Here is a 20584-nt window from a genome sequence, read left to right as displayed (position 1 = left end):
ATACGAACATCAGCAAAACGTACGGAGAGCCTAAAATTTTCGCCAGCAAGAGGATTCAAAACCATGTCGCAGCTTGAAGGGCGCCATGCTAAACTCTCGCTATCGCGTAACATTCACGCTTGCTGATCTGTGCGAGGTGTCGCACTTCACATCCAATTCAGAGGACACAATAGGTCAAACTATAGCGGACTAGGACGACGTTAATTTGGCGGTACCACAATGTTGAAATACTTAAAGAAAGCATATTCGTAAAGGCTACAATAACAATCTGTGACGCAAGTCGAAAGCAAAAGCACGGAGTTTAGGCAAATCTGTGGCATTTGCATCATCTCCATATCCTTGGAAGCCCAGGCGAAGAAACCCGCATACAAATTAGTGGCACATTTTCCTCAAGGCTATCTATCTACTCACAAACTCTGGGAATTGGAGCTGTGAGGAAAATAAACAGTGCACCTCTGCTTGACGTCATGATAGCGAAATTTCCATACGCTTCATGATTTGCAGTGGAAAATGAACTAATCGCACTACCAAAAGCTTAAGTAAAAGAACGAAACACCCCTGCGTGAAGGCATGCATCGGGATGCAGTGACACGTCGCGTTGACGGTGAAGAACACACTAGCGAAAACTGTGAATCCTGAAAGTGACTCTTTATTGGGCGAACCTGTGCCCATGAAAAAGGAGCAACACTGAAGCACCACGATAGCGGTGACCACAGTCAGCGATCGTGGAAAATCTCATCAGCGGGTCAAGCTCGTCAGCTTTTGTACATGACTCGCCGAGGATTCCAGCGTGATTCAATGATTATGTTTTATTCACCTTAGCATTCCTAAAATACAAACAAATTTCCAGAGCAATAGCCAAAGGCTAGTGATAGGTCCAACAAAACGTAGAACACAGGCAAAATAAAAAAGAATAAAGATGTGACCAATGAGTGAAACTAAAGAAAATAATTGATGTGATTCTCGCGGTATCAAGCAGAAACTAAGCGGAACTGCAACCGCAAAGGGAATAACAGGTATGGCAGAAATATTTTCTTTTTTACAAACAAGGCATACAATAACATTGGTGTTACAGCAAAAGTTTCACGCAGGTGCGAAAGGATGAAATGCTGGGAAATGCAGTGTGCAAGGAAATGAACCAAATAGGAAGTGTCAAAAAAAGCCGTCTGGATTCATAACGGTAGAACAAAGGATAACATCCCTTTGCGTTATATACAAACTGACATCTGCGACGTTGCAGTAAATTTGAGTACCCTCTCACCATAAATATTGCTGCTAAAAGGAAGATTAAAGTTACCTAATATGACATTTTTAGTGGGGCGGGCTGATGCGCGAAGCGAAGCAACCGGGAAGGGATGGCTAAACATTACGACATTATAGACAGCCTCTGCAATCCGTAAGTCGCGTAGCTGGTCAGACGGTAAAATTCTAAGCTGACCAAACGTGAGGTTTGCTTGAAGCGGTGTAAGTAGACTGTGTGATTATTCTAACTGCGCGGTTTTATAATATTCTTCTGGGATTAATATATGTTTCTTAAGTGCGTCCACAAGTTTCAATACAGTATAACAAGTGACTGTGAATTAAGGCAGGATACGCGGTGTGCGACATGTTGTTTTCAAACGAGTTCTCTGTTCGAACCAAGGCATAGCATCCAGATGTTATTTTGGAGCAAACAGCATTGCTGCGTTCGTGGCAGTGCATATTCTCGTAACACCGGCCCACCAGAAACGTTTGTCGCTTGCACGACACTAAACCCTTAACACGTGTTCCCATCCCAAGTCTCTCCTACCCAAGTGCCACGCACGTTGTTCTGCCGAGATTCGACTTGCAGCGAGAATCAAATGTAACGTAATGTTTACATTCTTATCAAAAACTACTCCAATGTATCTATATGAATCATTTTGTTCCATAAAGCCATTATTAATCGATAATTGTACTTTGGCAGTACAGATATCTTTTTTTGTGTGGAGAATGGAACACTATATGCTTTTTTTTTTTGTTAGCGAAACTCGTTAGCGAAAAACCTTGTTTGAAAAAAACTTGTTAGAAAAAAGCTTATTACGGAAAAACCATCTGGCAATTCTGTCGAGCTCAGCGTGAGCCTCTGGCTTCATTTTTGTAAGATTTTCAGCTGTTAGTACAATGCATGTATCGTCGGCGTACATGATTTCTGCATAATCTAAGTTTAATGGTAGGTCATTTGCTTTTAATGAAAAAAATAGAGACCCTAACACAGATCCTTGCGGAACTCCTGTTACTATTGTCTTTTTCGAATACTTGAACCAATCCATTATCACTGTTCGTTCGCGTGCCTCGGTGTAGCTTGAATATAGCTCAAAAGCCTTACCACGAATGCCATAGGTCTTTAATTTGCTCCTTAGTATTGGACAATCCGACGTATCGAATGCCTTTCTTAGGTCTAAGAAAATTACAGTTAGAAGGTTATTCTTCTCCAATGCATGGTTAATTACCAGGGAAAGTGATAAAACTGCCGTGGATGTGGATTATTTTGTTGAAATCCATATCGTTGGAGACGAAACAAGTTATGTCTTTCAAAAAAACTTCGATAACTTTTAGTAATTATTTTCTGAAAATTATAACAGTTGCACTTAGTATCGAGACAGGTAGGCAGTTAAATGAATCCGAAGGATCTGAGTCTTTAAATACAGGAACTAGTTTGGCTGTTTTCAACTCAGCCGGATATAATGAAGAATGTAAGGAATGTTCAAAGAGTGCATAAAATTGGCCCCAAGATATGAAAATTCGCCTTGATCGGTCTCATTGTAATTCCGTCAAGTCCAGGACATTTATTAACTGGAACTCTGGAAACCAGGGAGTGTAGCTAACTAATTCCAATGCCGTACAATACGAACATATTGACAACTGAGACAGGTAAACAAGGTCTACTGTCCGTATCTGGAAACTGGACTGCTAAGGATGGTCCTACGCTGCTAAAGTACTACTCTCCACAGTGTCATCATTAATATTTTTCGGTAGAACATTTTATTTACGAGATCTACTAATAACCTCATTCACAGTACTCTACGTCTTTTTTGCATCGCTCGCTGCTGAATTTTACGCGAGTAAATTTTTTTTTGGGCTCTCATCAGTGAAACTGATTGGTTACCCAATTTTTTCACTGTAACAAGAATTTGTTTTCTTAATTTTGCCTCAATTGTGATAGCAATAATCTTTATTTTTAATTATCTTGAAGATTTGTTTTGTCATCCAAGGGCAAACCGACCCGTCGTACAGCCGAGGACATATTTTTTAGTGCTAACACTCGTTGAAGTTTTGAGCAATTAAACCAGTTTACAAAACTCTTTCGATATTGTCGTCATATACACCATCAAAATTAGTTAATAGATTGTTGTTGCGCAGAGTATCGCAGTCAATTTTAATTGCGATTTTGATAGTAGGACGAATGACACTGCTATTGTCATCAATGAAAAAGAAAATCAAGAAATGGTCAGAGATCGGCTGCGTCTGTACGCCAGCCTGAATTCCTTCAGTGATGTTACTAAGCTCATGATCAAGAAGTGTAGCCGATGAGCTAGTAACTTCTATAGGCTCGGAAAAGAAAGTTCAGAAGCTGTAAGTCTCCAGAAGATACTGTTAATCTCTGTGAATTTTGCTATAAGTGTCAATGTTAATATCAGTTACAATAACTACTAGGAGGCTGTGCATTTTCCTGGTAAGTCGCAATGAAACCGCGCCAAATGTCTTAATGTGCTCGCTTGTCCACGAGGTGTTGATAACTCAAAATACGCTCAGCAGCGTTCAATTTCAAGTTGGCCCACACTACAATTTCAAGTTTTCCATCCTCCGATTTGGGTTGTGCCAATGCCAAATTTCAAGTAGGTCCACCCCTAAATTGAAATTGGCCCATCCTCAGATGTAAGTTCGCCCAATCCCAAATTTCATTTGGGCCATCGCCCAGCCCCAAACATCACATTGACCCACCCCTAAATTTCACTTGGCCAACATGCGAATTCCAAGTCGGCGCACCCTCATATTTAGGTTGGTGCTCTGCCAAATTTAAGTTAGGCCACCCTCTAATTTCCAACTGGCCCATAGTCTCAATTTAGGTTGGCCCATCCCTATATTTCAACTTGGCCCATCCCCAAATTTAAGTTGGCCGACATCCAAAATTAAAGTTGTCTCACACCCAAATTTCACTTCTCCCAGCCCCAAATTTATGTTGCCCCAGCCCGAAATTTTGGTTGGGCCATCCTCAAATTTCCATATCGCCCACCCTCAAATTTCAAGTTGACCCAACTTCGACTTCAAGCTTCCCCATGCATTTTCTTAGAAGCCCTATGTATTTTTATGGGTATTCTCTACATATATTATTTTTTGCTCTAGATGTTGCTTATCTTCTAAAAGGTTCAAATCACCTACATTTACACCATCATAATAAAGTGACCGTCTTAGCTTTGCAAATTACGCATTTTTGTTCAGGTACAAGGGAATACACTTTCCGCGTGACAGGACTCGGGAGCTCGCCAAATAATGCCTTACGCATTAATGTTCACTAAGATTATTTCCATTATAACCAGGGCAACGCTTGACTTCCATCAGCCAAGAGAACAGGCTGCTTCAGGAACGTTGGAGGAAAAAAAAAACCAGTCACAAAACACAAAAGAGAAGAAGAGAGGCTCACACCACAATGAGTGGTCGTGTGATGTGAACCTCTGTTCTTGTCCTTTGTTTTTGACTGTTTTTTTTCTTCAACTAAGTATTTCAACTATTTCAACCGTACAAGAAGGTATATTCTACAATGGATCACATCCATGCCCTCAATCATCTAATTGAGAAATCTACGCAGTAGAATCAAAATCTTTATATGGCCTTCATAGGCTTTGAAAATGCATTTGATTCAGTAGAGCTAGCAACAGTCATGGATGCACTGCATAATCGAGGCGTACACGAGACATGTGAATATTTACAGCTACGTTGGTTCTCGCGAAGAAAAGGAGAAAATTAGGTTAGGTTTTCTGGCCCTCCGCAACAAAATCACGGCGAACAGATGTCCTATTCTGTCGTCTCATAATAACACACACATTTGGCACCCATAATTTTCTACTTACTGGAAATGAACCTCCAACCTGTGGTAGATGTGGTGAGAGGCCGACCGCGCTTCATGTCCTGGTGGAGTGTCGGGAGGCCGAATCTGAGAGAAATATTTTCCTCTGGCATAGCGTTATTACATCCCTCTTCACCAGGCAATGTTTCTTGGCCAAGAACCGCTATTTAACATCAAAGCAGTACTCGGTTTCTTAAATCATGTTATCTTACATGTTACAAGTCCATCAATCTCGTAGAGCATCCTCGTGCCGGAGGATGCCGCTGCAATAACTGTTTTGCATAGCACATGCCTCCAGGCCTTTGTGTTTCAAGGGCTCTAAGGAGGAAGTAGTGCTCTAGCAAATTTTAGAATGAGATATATTTTATACATCGTAACATTCTTTTTATATGCCTTCTAATGTTCATAGTACACGTCACATGTCACGGCCATAATCTTATGCAGATATTACGCAATTTATAGCGACTATTTTTGAGGCCCCATTAGAGCCACGTCACACCAACTTCATAGAACTCATAACTACACTGCGAACTCATTACCAACGGCATGGCGCTCTTTGGCCATACATGGTCCTTGCGCCATTAAACATCAGACATTAATTCAAAAGCAGAAAATAACCTGTCGAGAGCGGGGTCAAGTGAGGTGGCACAATCTCTTCAATGCTATTAACTGCATGCTTAGAAGAGGTATTTAAGCTATTAGACTTCGAAGTCCTTAGGGACGCTGGCCTTCAACTTAACTCTTCTAAGTGTCTTGTTGAACAGCGCGAAGTCAAAGTTTTTGGCCACCTTGTCAGTGCTGTTGGTATAAATCCTAATCCTGGTTACATTCACGCAGTCAAAAACTTTCCTATGCCTTACTCAGCAAAAGATGTGTGCAGATTCGTGGTCTTACATTCCTATTTTTGTAGGTTTCTTGAAATTTTGCACACACCACCCGGCCACTGACAGACCTTCTCAAGAGGGACACGGCGTTCTTTGGGGCCCCGAACAAGCAGACGCCTTCGACACCCTTATCCGCTTGTTAACAACGCCTTCAATATTAGACAACTCTGATCCATCGGTACCAACTCAAGTTCGCAGAGACACCAGTGGCTTTGGAATAAGTGCTGTACTCGCCCAACAGCAAAATAGAATCGAGCGCGCCAGTACCTACGCCAGTCGCCTATAGTCCCCTTCAGGCTGCAATTTTCTATCACCAAGTGTCAGTGCCTCGCTCTGGTTTCGGTAGTGGCTAAATGTTGCCCTTACTTGTTTGGCCGCCCATTTTCTGTGGTCACGGACTACCATGCCCTGTGCTAGCTATCGTCATTGAAAGGCCCGACTTGCCGCCTTGCTCGCTGGGCACTATAACTTCAGGGGTGTCATTTCGTTGTGATTTACAAGTCCAGTCGCTTACATCTGGACCCTGACTGCTCGTCTCGTCGTTTGATCGGTCCTCCTGACAACGACGAACAGGCTGCCGACACTTGCCTTCTGGCCATTTGGGACTTTCACAACTTCATTACTGAGCAGCGAAAGGACGGCTCTCTCCGGTCCATCATTGGGCACTTGACTTCAGGACAATCAGATCGCTCAACTAGAATGTTTGTTCTCCATGACAACATTCTTTATCGACGCAACATCAGCTATGATTGACCAGATTTACTGCTAGTTGTCCCTCGTCATATCTGTTCTTCTGATATCTGTTATCATATGATATCATATGATATCATATGATATCATATCTGTTCTTCTGCCGGACACCGTGGCAGCTCCCGCACTTACGACAGAGTTCAACGTCACTTCTTCTGTCCAGGGCTTGACCGCTCTGTGCGACGTTACGTTGCGGTTTGTGACCCCTGCCAGCATCGAAAGATTCCATATGTGCAACCTGCTGGCCACCTTTATCCAATCGATGTCCCAACCGAGCCTTTCTTCCGTGTCGGCATCAACCTTCTTGGCTCCTTCCCCACATCCACACAAGGAAACAAATGGATAGCCGTTGCCACAGACTATGCAACGCGCTATGCCATTACAGGTGCCCTGCCACCCAGGTGCGCTACAGATGTAGGAGACATTTTACATCAAGACTTGATTCGCCAACGTGGCATGCCAAGGCAGCTACTTACAGACCGTGGCCGTTACTTCCTGTCCCAAGTTGTCGAAGATATGCTTCGGTCCTGCTCCACCGAACGCAAGCTCGCAACCGCATATCACCCACAAAGAAACGGACTAACTGAATGACTGAATCGCACGCTTACAGAGATGTTGTCTATGTGTATTTCAGACGACCATCGCGATTCGGACAGCATTTTGCCCTACGTGAGATTTGCGTACAGTTCGTCATGTCATGATACCAAGGGTTTGTCGCCTTTCTACCTCTTGTTTGGTTGCCATCCCACTCTGCCTTTTGACACCTTGCTACCTTCGGTGTCGCGACATACCACGGAATATGCCCGTGACGCCGTTGAGCGGGCTCGTATGGCTGGCCAGATTGCCTGTGAGCGACTTACAGTGGCTCAGGCGTCACAAACGTCTCGCTACGACAGTCGCCACCGCGACATTCAGTTCCCTCCCGGAAATCTCGTTCTGCTGTGGGCTCCAAGTCACAATGTCGGTGTGTCCAAAAAACTGCTGTCAGCCTATACCGTGTGTCCTACCGAGTATTGCGATGATCAAGTGATAAACTATGAAATCACCCCTGTTGAAGACGCGCAGTCGTCATCCCAGCTACGAACTGACGTCGTCCACTTAGCCCACTTAAAGCCACACTGTTCATATAGTTTGCTATTATTGTAAAAAGTGCCGGGATGGCACTCCAGCTCCAGGGGTTACGTTCCGGTGCATTTGGACAGGACAGTGCGCGGAAGAGGAAGACGAAGAGGAAGTGGTAGACTGCCTCCTGGTGCTGTGACCTTTGTACCAGCCTGTGTGATTACCACTAACTTTTCCCCACGTAAATAGTTGTAAATAGATTGAAGCATCGGGCTTCCTCTTCCTAACAATATATAGAGATAGGTGAATTCGAGAGCATACTGCATTAGATAAACGCACAAGTAGAAAGAGACACGCCTTACGTTAGTGGTAAAACAACATGATAGTATCGAGAGCGGGGCTGGGCAAAGATACCTTGCAATTGTATCATGATTCGATGCAAGATACTCGGGCAACAATTATTTTAGATACATATACAAGCTACTATCGCAATTGACGTATTCGAGACAATACTTTGCATTTCTATTGTAACATACTATGATACATTCGTAAATTTCTCATTATAGATATATATATTGCAGCAGCAAGCGCGTATGCCCAAACATGTTTGCTTGGAAATTTCTCAACTCTGAACAACCTTGTTTCATCTGAATCAATTGACTGCCTGTGTCAAAAACTTAGTCTTTTTTGCTCAAAGTATAATATTTTCATTCCCAAGCGATTTAGTGGGCTTGCTCTAACTGCTTAACCTGAATGCTTTCTATAGGCTACGCTGTCAGCGGTTTTTTCCTTATCGCTTTTGTAATTTATTGGAGTCGCTGCTCCGCTTGCCGACGAGGTAATGGGTCGCCACCTAAATTACGAGAACGCGAATAAGAAGCTTCTGCGCGATGGCGCAAATACCGCTGTGTGTTTCCCCTTGTCCGTAAAGGTATATTACCATTTACGTATCTACCCTACTCCAAGAAATTGCTTTCGGTGCTTGCGGGCAACAATCACGTACACAAAATAGTCGTCTTATGTCGATGTTTCCTGGAAGCAGTGCCATCCACGCTTTGGTTCGCAACAGTCAAACTTACATCCACGAGATCCTTCAGATCACCCATGTGTGAAAGCCACAAGACGCAAGGCAACCCAATTCTTACATTTTTCAGACATTCTAACAAAACACTAAGCAAGAGAAACTTAGATAACAGTACTAGAGTGGCGTCACCATTTGCGCGAAAGACGTCGCACGCAATGGCGTAGGCAGCACAGTATGGTGGCTATGAGCAAGTGTCATGGCCGCGACGTGTCAGGCGTATCATGATACAGGTACAAAATACCAAAAGAGTATCTAAGACAGTATCATGGGTATTCGATACTGCCCAGCACTGACCGAGAGTTGTAATAGTGCAATCGCAAACGCGGTAAGGTGTGAAGGGCGGTTTTTTGCGTAATGTATATTTCCTTACGCAGAAACAATGGTCATCCTTCGGGAGCAAAATTGAACTTCTTCTGATTTTCTATTTGGTTTACTAAGGTGCACTAAGAGCCAGCTCTTTGCACGTGTCAGTTCCGCTGGGAACAGAATGCCTTGGACCAAGCAATGCATAATGTTCATGCATGCTCGAAGTCACAACTTACGCCCTTTAATGAGCGAGCCCGGCCCATGCTGTGACTTCAAGTCTGAGCATGGCCCGAGCCCGCCGGCGAACACTTCAGACGGCTCGGCCTGGGCCCGTGCAGTTCCCTACTCTAAATGCCCATGGCGCGTCTACCTCGGACACGTACTATTTTGTAATGCTGGACGGAAAGCTACAAAGAACGGGTATATGACGTTCTAACAGCAGTTGTAATTCAGATTGCTTCGACCACGTTTTTCTTTCACCCAAGAGAGCTATGACCATAGTGGGCAGCCTTATCGATAGCTGCTCTACCACACAAAATCCAATACTCGTCGAGATGATGGCGCAGTACTTACTTTTGAGGAGAACATATTTGAGTGTTTGAGGTAATATTTACTGCCAAGGCTAATTTTACCTTAGTCCAGCGCCAGAAAGATAGCTCTAAAATAGTACGTGTATTTTGGCTATAGTAGGTGCTGCGTTATGCTACCACAAATCCTCCATTTCTTAGACCCCAATGCGAATTTATTGTGCAACAGAGTATGCAGCTCAGGCTAGCTTTCCCTCATCAGAAAATTTGTCGATAAAGTTCGTCGACCGACTTCGTTTTTGACGCTCCTTTCGCGCCATGAAGCCTGTATAGCTGTTGAAAACAAAACAAAACTGGGACGGCCAACGTATAACTACCGTCGAGAGCGAGATACAAGAAGCGTCGTCGAAGCACTGCCTTCCTGAAGTACGACCAAGTTTTCTGGCTATATAAGCACTTCGTGGCACGGACCTCGGGCGCTTTATGCTGCTACTTAGAGTTATTATTAGCGACGCTTGGGATTTTCCTTTAGTTTGCTGCATGCGACGATTGCGCTCTATTCTGCAACCTATAGATGCAGGCTAATTCTATAGGCAGCGACAGTAGGAAAGTGAACAGAGAGCAGTATTCTGCCGAGTATAGACTATTGGTATCTCGCACCACCTTTTGATTCTTGCCGCGTACCAAGTCGCACAAGGAAAGCCTTCAAGAGTTTGGCATGAGGCACTCCTCTTTGGCAAGCCGCGTCCTCTGTCCACTACGCCCTTCAGCCCCCTCCCCCTTCACCCGGCCCGTTCTTTACACCGTCCGACTATCGTTACTTCCGACTCAAATCCCATACCGTCAATCAGATGACCTTGACTGACAAGGGTGGCACACACCGCGTCCTGCGTACGTAACCTGCGTAGTAAAGGACACCTTACGCGGTCGTTTAAATATAGACGTTGCGTAATGAACTATACGTACTCGCGGACAACAAACTGTGGCAATGAAGAGACTGCAATGGAGGCCAAGCACGCTCCTGAAAAGAAAGGTCCCGCATTCTAATCAGCGTTACTTTTAGCTGGAAAAGAACATGTGGAAACATTTTATTTATAAAAACAACAAAATAGATCACTGAGTGGTAACTTTAACTAATATTCCCGCTTTTCTTTTTCTCATCGTTTGGGCAAATGCGAAATCGTCCCATGTGGAAGTTACGCTTATTCGCAGTCTGTTCTAAGAAACCAAAGCGTCCGGCGAACGCGGCCAGAATACTTGACACAGTAAGGCACGGGCAAAAGCTCTGATCCAGCTCTTAGCCTTCCTTTCATTGCCTTAGCGAATTGTACGCTATCCTAGCATAAACGCTGACCGGTTTCGCACCGTGGTCGCAGGCGACTGATTGTTGATCGCCTAGCAGCCGCGCAAACGCTGGCTCATGTGTGAATCAATAAACCTGATGGAGTGAAACAACGTTTGTGTAAGACCTCTTCGTCTAAATCATGCACGCATTGTTGGGCCGTTGGATCTGTGAAAGAAACCAACGTTTGCTATGTGTTCTTCGTCACTTGGTAGTCAAATCTCTAATTTCCACCTTGCACAAACGTTTAATGTTGACTGCCTTGACTTCAGGTACGAAGGCTGTCGCAATTAGTCTCTGCTCGTATTCGAACCTTTCCTTTCAACTGTGCATTAACATTCCGGTTACCACGTTGGGAAACGGCGCAACTTGTTCCAATAAAATGTGTTAATTTGGTGCATCTAGTGTCAAGTAGAACGAACTTTGTGTTACAGAGGAGAATTATTAGCTTTATGACACCACTTAACTCGATGATGGACGGTAAATATGAAAATATTTCACCAATCCGCAAGACATACAGCAAATTCACATTGCTCTGGCGCACAAAATACAAGGTATCCTTCCTCTACACGTAAAGTATAAAAAGGCGCCTTTCTTTATTAGCTGGAGCATTTGGATTAAGAAGTGAGCTCAATATTAGTTGTCATTAAAGTAATATAAATATGTGCGGTGGTTCGTCTCTTCAGTCATGTTCTTATTATACATTATAATTGCACAGTTTTTTATATTAGAACTTAGAACTTTTTGGTTACATCTTCCGTGCGATTTGAAATGCATGCGTTCACCTAATTATATTTTCAGCGCGTATACGAAGTTCAAGGCATCTTGTACGCATACGCGTTTGCATGTTTATGTTTGTTATGTTCTTGATTTTTTTTCCGCGATAAAATGGTGTTATTAATTTTGTATGACTGTTCTTTTAGTGTATTCAGCCTTTTTTCTGACCCATAAACAATCAACACACTCAAAATCCACTCATCGCATAATTTCACTACAGACAGCTCGTCCGAAATGTCACATAACATACACCGAAATGGTAAATACAATAACAAACGAGGAGTGTTCAACAAAGATTTCTCCTGGCCACTTCCTCTTGGCTGAGGAGCACGAAAGTTGGCGCATCCTTTTTTCCTTTTTCTGCGCAGCTTCGACCGAGCGCCACACGCTTGTGCAGTTCTTTTACATAGGTGCGGATAGTAATATTGAAGAAGTCCTCTGGTTGGCCTTGGATCCATTACTTGACTGCGGCGATGAGAGTGCAACCATCAGGAAACTACCCCGTTTTTCAAAAGTGACATCATAGATGCAAAGAGGTGGCAGTCTGAGGGCCCAACATTTGGGTAGCACGGGGTACGGTGAGTGAATTCATATCCACTGAAGCTTGCTTCCATTTGTGCAACGTGCTAATTGCTAACCGGAGAATTGTCTTGCAAGAGCAGGACGCCTTTTTACAGCACGGCTGCTGATAGAGATAGCTTCCAATAATTTCGACAGCAAGTTAGCACAATATGTCCGAATTACACTGTTACCTTTCCGCAGGCAATCTCTTGCCAACACCCCTTGCCAAACCCAAAAACTGCCGGCGTCACCTTGCCAGCTGAGGTTCCCACGCTTGTGATTTAGGTTGATGGTGATTTGCAGTGCCCTGGCTGTCTAAAAGAAGATTGTTGCTGAGCCATAATATTAAGCTCAGGTTTCGTCCTGTGCAATCCATCGAGCAAAAAAAAAAAATGTTACCTTAGTCTTTAAGGCACGTGCTCAAATGTTGACGGCTACAGTGTCTGATTTCCTTGCGAAAACAGAAGGCAAACGAGAAACCCAACGTGCTGACACTTTTTCCATGGGGGATTTTTCGGAATAATATTTCACCAACCGCCTACACTGATATTCATATTTTTCAGGTACTTCTCGCATTGTTATGCTGCAATATTCTGATACTGCAGCTTCCATTTCTGTTGCTGTTCCTCGAATGAGGTCAACCGGAAATCGTGGCTTCTTCAACTGAGTTCCGTTCACATTTGAACTGCTGATGAGATTTCTTAATGACGTCATACAATGTAGAATACGTCCCACACACCATCGTTATTTCGTACAAAATTTGTTCAGGTGCGTTGCATTCGAGAACGAGAAGCTTGATATCGGCCTTGTGCTCCTTTGGACCCACGCTCCCACCGCCCTCACCTGTCCTCACCGCCCTCACCGCCCTCACCAGACCTGTAAAAGCAGAATGTCTTATCAGAAATAGCTGAATGTTTTAGAGCGCAGCTCTTTGGCGTCCGTTCCTGGGTTTCGCGTCGTCGTCGGCGTTGTCGTCGGCCTCGTAACCAGCTCCGCCCCCCTTTCATCCCCCCAGCGCTAGCAGCGACCGACTGATACCGCTGGATGCCGCTGACGCCGCTAGAGAGTCAAGATAACGTGACTGCATAGAACACCGTCGCCGCCATGCAGAAAGAGGAGGAAAGGGTCCCTCCCCCCTGTTCTTGTGTGGCGGATAGGGTGCTCTTCAGTTGCCGACGCGCCGGTTATTTCACGTAGGCCCCGGCACGTCGACGAATACGTGACCACCTTCCCACGGCTAGACCTGGTTCTTAGCGCTGCGGAAGCGAGGGTATCATATTGTTTGTGTCGGCATCGGCGGCGTTGTCCCTGAAACCAACTCCGCAGCTGGGGTTGACTCACTATCGGCGTCAGCGGCATCAGTCAGTCGCTGCTATCTCTTCCCTCCTCCCTTTATCGTGTTGTCCGCTTGCTGCGCGCGCTTCTGCCCCCATCGTTTGCCGCTGGGTGTACACGCCGCCCCCCTCCCCCCTCTTCCTGCGAGTCTCCGGTTGTCAAAGCGCCGGCTCGAACTTAATTCCTTTCTTCGCTCCTCCTCCAATGCAACCCCTGTGCGGTGGCAATCAGAGAGCCAGATCGGTGGCGGCGGATCTGTATATGTGCACCGCCCGAGCCGAAATTGCCGCTGCCGTTCGCCCTGTGCGGTGGCAATCAGAGAGCCAGATCGGTGGCGGCGGATCTGTATATGTGCACCGCCCGAGCCGAAATTGCCGCTGCCGTTCGCCACTGCGAAATTATCTGCCAGTTCTTTCTGAGCCATGAGCGAGACGACCGATGGAAGTCCTCCGTCTGCTGCTGCTGCTGCTGGTGCTAAACGAGCTGCCAGAGCAGAGGCCCAGCGCCGTCGCCGTCAGAATCCAGAGGTGCGTGCCGCCGAAGCAGAAGCTTACCGTCGCCGCCGTCAAGATGATCCAGGAGTACGGGAAATATAAAAAAAAAATTCTGTGATAGCGCACACATGTGTTGCTCAATTTCTTTGCCTCAATCTATCGAAAAGGTGAAACAGCTTATTTGCTGCGCTCAAATTTCGCATTAGGAAGTAACGTAATCGTCGGTAATTTTTTTTTTGTCTATCGGGATCAACGTATACCGCTGCGCAAAATTTCTCCTATGAATGCTCAGGGAAATATTTATTCAACGACCTTCGTATGTACAGTGATGAAGGGTCACAAAAGAGTGCAGGAAATAAGTTTACATCATGGAAGATAAAGTGACGTACGAAGTGGATGTTACTAGCAAAAAACGGAGCCCCTTGGTTCTCTTGGTTCTTCTGGTTATACTTGTTTACTTAATATTGCTCTCATGAACACAAATGGATGTTCAATATAAGTCTGTATACAGCATGCGTGATTTTATGAGTCGGACGAATAATCATGTATTCACATATGCTTAAAGCGTACGTTCTTAGACCTATGCGAAATAAAAAAAAAACAGCAACAATTCATCTGTTTATCTTCAGATAGAAACAAGCTTGAAATGTGGCAGAATGCACAGGATAATTTAAAAGCTCTTCATATCAGCTAATGGTGCTCTATTTTTTGTTATTCTTGCTTGCTTGCACTTTGAATAAAGAAATACTAGAAGGCTTTCTTGCGATGAGTATTAAATTACTGTGAAACATAGGGGTGAACAATCTAGGCTGCGGAGATAAAGCTGGCAGCTCTCCATTAGCCTACAAAGCATTCTTAATTACACAAGATATGCATTTTTATTGTCACAATTAGCCCCAATCATCTACTTCTGCTGTTCCTATATCTGTTCCATTTCCCCCTTCCCTCCCTGTGAAGCTGAAAATCAAAAACGTGCGCATAAGGCAGGCCTCTCCATCCTGCCTGCATATATTAAATCTATCCCTCTCTTACTGTCAAAACAGTCTAGATCAAACCATCAGGCGCTAATATTGCTGTTGCAAACTACAAGAAGGTTCTAATGAACATGGATACAATTAAAAACAATGAAATGATGAATGACACGTGTCACGCAAAGGCTGAGAAAATTTCGCATAAATAATGTTTAGCGGCATGAATAATAAACACTAAGTAAAAAATAAAAAAAGAAAGTTCGAACGCTGTACATAGCCAACGGGTAGCCACTGGAGCATCGAATAAGTACCCACGGTTTGTTTCCAGAGCACACACGTTCATAACAACTGTGACTGCCCAGAAATTATGTGCAAGCCTGATGACGCTCGTCTGCTGATTCGTCGCCACCTAATCAAGCAGCATCCAGATCAGCGCGTCGAAAATGGAACGTTCCCGCCCCGTGTTCGTGGTCGAGGCTTGCCTCGTCGCGCTAGAGCACAACTGCTCAAGCTGAGGGTTGGTTGCGTGAACGTGCACGAACGTTTATACAGACAAGGGCGTGCGGAAAATCCATTGTGTACAGTCAACTGCAAAAGTTTGCGGGATGCGGTTTCCCCTTCAAATGTGAATTCCTGCACCGTTAAGGCATGACACTTCGTATTTAAGGAATCACTGTGTAGGTGGCGAAGGCTACTACATGCTGGAACATTTTATTCGAAGCTGTCTGACCACGCTTCGCGAGAATTCAGCTTCTTGGCAGATCCTGTGTCCCGTAAACTTTTGCTGTTGACTGTACGTCTTGTGGCTGCTACGAGACACTTCAGCACCTTATACTTGAGTGTCCCGCTTTCAGTGCGCAGCGCATGTCGCTAGTGAGAAGCTATCATCTCCTCGGCCTGTGGTGTGCGACACTCGAGGAATGTTTATACCCCAGTGGCTGCGCATCTAGACGTGATCAGGCCCATCGCGCCCTACTAACCTTTATAGAGCTAACTAACTTAGGTTCACGTTTGTAGCATGAACATTCAACATTCTGTAGTAGCGTGACCTTTAGTGACCGGCCCTACTGTGTGTGATCAGTACTGTACCCTAACGCGTCTTCCTTCGAAGATGGGAGGTGGCGGGTTCAAACACCTTGTAGTGTGTATTGTGGACCGGTGATTACGTGCAGGTGATTACGTGAAACGGTGATTACGTGCAGTTTTACTTGGCGTCTCATCGTGGAGAACACAGTTAGCCGCATAGCGAACTAGCCATGGATGTGGTTGATAATTGTGGAGGCTGTTCGACGCGGCGTCACTTTAATTCCGGCTGCAGAGTTCTACATTAGTCTTTAGATTTGTCCTGTTGCAGTGTTCTACTTTGGTCTTGAGATTTGTCCTGTTGCTCTGCTTTCCTCTTTCCTTTTTCCTCCCCACCTTCCTATCTTCCATTTCTGTGTTGCTGTCACCTCCCTTCAGAAGAGTAGGCGGGCGTTGTGCCCCTTCCGGTGGCAGTTGCCAGCCTGCTCCTCGCTTTCCCTTTCCTGTTACCCGTGTATATGTGTTCAAAACAAATAATAATAATAATAATAATAATAATAATAATAATAATAATAATAATAATAATAATAATAATAATTCGTTAAGTGCTCTTAGCTCCACCGTACTTACAAATGACAGGTCATGAGCACTGATAACTTTTCCCGGATCATTTGTTTCACGAAAGGTCAGAAATTCGGACACCACATTTTACTGCGCCTCAAGTTGGCCTCCAGGATCACGTGTCGGTAATATTCTTTCAGGGACATTGTTAGGTAAAGCGGGCGCGAGAAAGAAAAAAAAAATTGGAGGACGCTTAAGCTTCGCCTTCAAGAGTGGAACGCGACAGCGTTCCCGTAGACCCGCCAAGGGGTGTAAGACAATGGGCTACGGCGCAGCGACTACGCGCCCCGCATCGGACGCGGTGAGCGTCGAGCAACGCAGCGTTCGGCGCGACAACGAAATGTGCGTCTGAGCAAGCGACGCACGCCTGAGCCTCCTTAGAAACAGTTCGTTTCTAAGGCAACACCGCGTTCACTAGAGGCGGTTTTGTACCGCTTTGAAGCATCGAACTCGTGGTTCAGTGGTAACGTCTCCGTCTCACACTCCGGAGACCCTGGTTCGATTCCCACCCAGCCCATCTTGGAAGTTGCTTTTTATTTATGAAGTGCCTGCCGTGATTTATCGCTCACGGCCAACGCCGCGGACGCCGACGACACCGGCTTTTCTGCGACACGAGCTCCTTAACGCTATCGCGTTAAAAGGAAAAAGCAATAGAAGGCGGCCGGTCACGTAACCGAGTAGGTGCAGCATGCTTGCACCGCTTGGTAACGAGGTGCTTGCGTGCAATTGTGGTTTCTGTGTTTTTAGAGATGTTTCCAAGCGTGCACTGGCTCCACGCGATCTCCGCATCGTCCTTCGAGTCTTCTGACCTCAAGCAGTGAGGGGCTGGCCGATGCCATTTGAAACCCATTACGCTTGCCCAAGTCGCGGTGCATTTCTTTCTTCAAGACCAAGAGAAAGCTACACACACGAGACTATGTGCGGGCAGACCGTACATACATCCACAGCATACACATACATATACGGGTGGATAATTTTTCAGTTTACCGAATTTTTCAAGATTGCCAGTTGCAGATAGCCTAGTTCTAGTCCTTCAGCTGGACAGATCAGAGAGGCGGACATTACTCGCAAGGGAAGCCTAAACAAACATTCATTAATTATGAAGAATTTACTAATTAAGTTCTGAAATCAATATTATTACGGCACATATTAGTACGGCGCAATCGGGAATTGTAGCCGGTGAGGCTGAAAGGGGTATCCACTTAGAATGAATTTCCAGAATGACACCAATTTCGAGATGTGCGCCATCAAATTTGCAGTAAAATTGCACTGTTTTACCCACTTACTTTCTAAACACAAGGCTATTTTGTGCATTGAAGCATGGAACTAACTGGAACGCCCATGTATTTCGTCCTACCCTGAACCCTACGCTGTTTAAGGTCAAGCTGATTGATATACTTGATCCCCTTCCAAGCACAGTTAAATTATCATTTTACGCGGACCACATATATGTCTGTGCACCTGGAGTGTACACGCCTGCTAGTGCGCGCCATGCTCCAAGAAGCGGCCACTCAGGCTCCTTTCTACCTCCGAAATCAAGGCCTGTCGATTTCTTCCGATAAATGTGCAATTATGGCAAATACGCGCAAGTTCATGGCGCACTACAGTGTAGTCCTCAATCGGCACGTGATACCGTATGTCCGGTCATACATACTCTTGGTCACCATAATTGACAAAGACATATTATGGAGGCACCATGTATTGCAATGACATGAAAAGGCGGTTGACAGGCATCTGCCAGCTTTTGAAGTTCTTTGCTGGAAAGATTTGGGAGATGTCCACAAGAGAGAGAGAATTTATTTGAAAGAAAACAGAGAGGTTGGCTTGAACTAATGCGCTCTAGCCGGCTACTCTGCACAGGGAGCGGGGGAACAGGGAACATAAAGCTGCGATGATGGATGATGATTACATAGAAATAGAGATGCACAAAGGTGAAAGTTCAAGATTCTTATGATAAACATTCAGAAATCTCATCCATGAAGCCAGTACCGGGTTCCGTATATTGGCTGTAGTCCCTAGTTCACGCGAACCTAGAGACAAGGGAGCTAAGACGAAGCTGGTGTGTGGGCCTCCCCTGCGTGAGCAGCACAAGCGCCAATCAAAACCTTTGCAGCATGTAAAGACTTGCGATAAGCGGCTCTAGTATCAACATCTTCAGGTCACTTTTAGCCGCCTGATTCAGGAGACCACAGAGAATCTCGCGCATTGGCTCTACTAGGTGCTTTAGCATTTTCTCAACGCTTTCCTTCTCATTGTGTCACCGGTTTTAATGTCCCTGTCATCGTTGGCTTCATGGTGCAGAGGGCCACTATGGCACGCTGTCATGTCTAGAGGGCAGCAAAGGCTATTTTGTGCCTGTATCAGCCGGCGGTGGCGAATATTTGCCGCGTGCTCTCACCGGCCTCGGATTGACAGTAGGCGCGGTTACCGTTCTCGTTGCACTCACAGGCAGAGGTGGTCATCGCGTCGGCAGACAGCTACGTAGTTTTTCTGAAATGCCTTTGTGGCGCTGTGATGAGCGTTGGTCACTTTGGCGAACATATTGAGCAGCATTTTTGAAGACTGGTGTCTTGCCATTTTTCGAAGAATGCGACCTTCTTGTTTCATCTGCGGGCATTCCTTCGAAGTCGCTTCGCGAATGACCAGAAGCGGTATGCGGCAACTATATAGGGTACTTTTTCGCAGCTTCTTGTGGTACAACTTGCCAGCATTAACCAACGCAAGTAAAACAAGCCTACGTACTATACAAAGTGTTCAGGCCCAAGCGCTCCGGATTTGTCTAGGTGTTCATCGAAGCGCTTCAACGGCAGAAACTATTTCAAACGCCACAGACCACCTCATCAAGAATCACATCAGAGTTGGAGTATTAAGACACCTTACCCACCTTCTTGCCACCATCTAGCCTCTAGCTAGAGAGGTCACGTACCTGTTCTGCCGAAGGCTATTCGCACATGGTGAGGATATACCACCTTGCCATCCGGCTTAACACCTACCGCGAGGAGTTCGACTCCTCCTTTGTGCCTCATTCAGCCAAAGATCAACCTGACAATACCTGGCGTTAAAAAAATAAAAGACAGATGAGTTATCACCGGCTCTTAAAGCGCTTACCTCACTCTTATTACATATGACATGTACGGTAATCACCCACCACTGTCATGTTGCAAACGTCTCACTTAACAACGTCGACGGCATTAGAACTCGCAACGCTTCGAGTATCAGTATACTTTAATAATGACGAACTAACACACAAATGGTCCACTTTTTGGCGACTCGAAGAAAGTACTACAGTGTTTACTGTTAGCCTTACGGAGTGGTCCGCATGAACTGCTGGTGTTCGAAATTACAGAGACCATATACCACCCTGCTGAGAAAGAACACGAAAAAATTTTTCAGTGGCTATCAAATCACTGTGGTATTACCGGTAATGAACGTGCTGATCAGGCTGCTCGTTTAGCTCACGTAGAAGACAACCGCCTAACAATCTCACTGTCTAGGACAGATGCTGCAAGATGTACTCCTGGATGTTCAATCAAAGTGCATTTGGCCAGGAAACTCACGGGTTACAGCTCGCAAATTGCAATGTGGCCCGCAAATTAATTAATTCGGAAGTTAACATGTGAATTTCTGCAAATAGTTATATGTGGGTTTCAATTTCTCCTGTTAGTATTCTCCACCTCTTCGAATATTCCAGCTGCACAGGGAAGTTCTAAAAATTTCGCAATACTTGGAAATTATCACTGCGTTTAAAGTGCACGAGGCAC

This window comes from Dermacentor variabilis, chromosome 3 (assembly GCF_050947875.1).
Source record: "Dermacentor variabilis isolate Ectoservices chromosome 3, ASM5094787v1, whole genome shotgun sequence".
In the NCBI taxonomy this organism is placed as follows: domain Eukaryota; kingdom Metazoa; phylum Arthropoda; class Arachnida; order Ixodida; family Ixodidae; genus Dermacentor; species Dermacentor variabilis.
Note: the sequence above shows the minus strand (reverse complement) of the source record.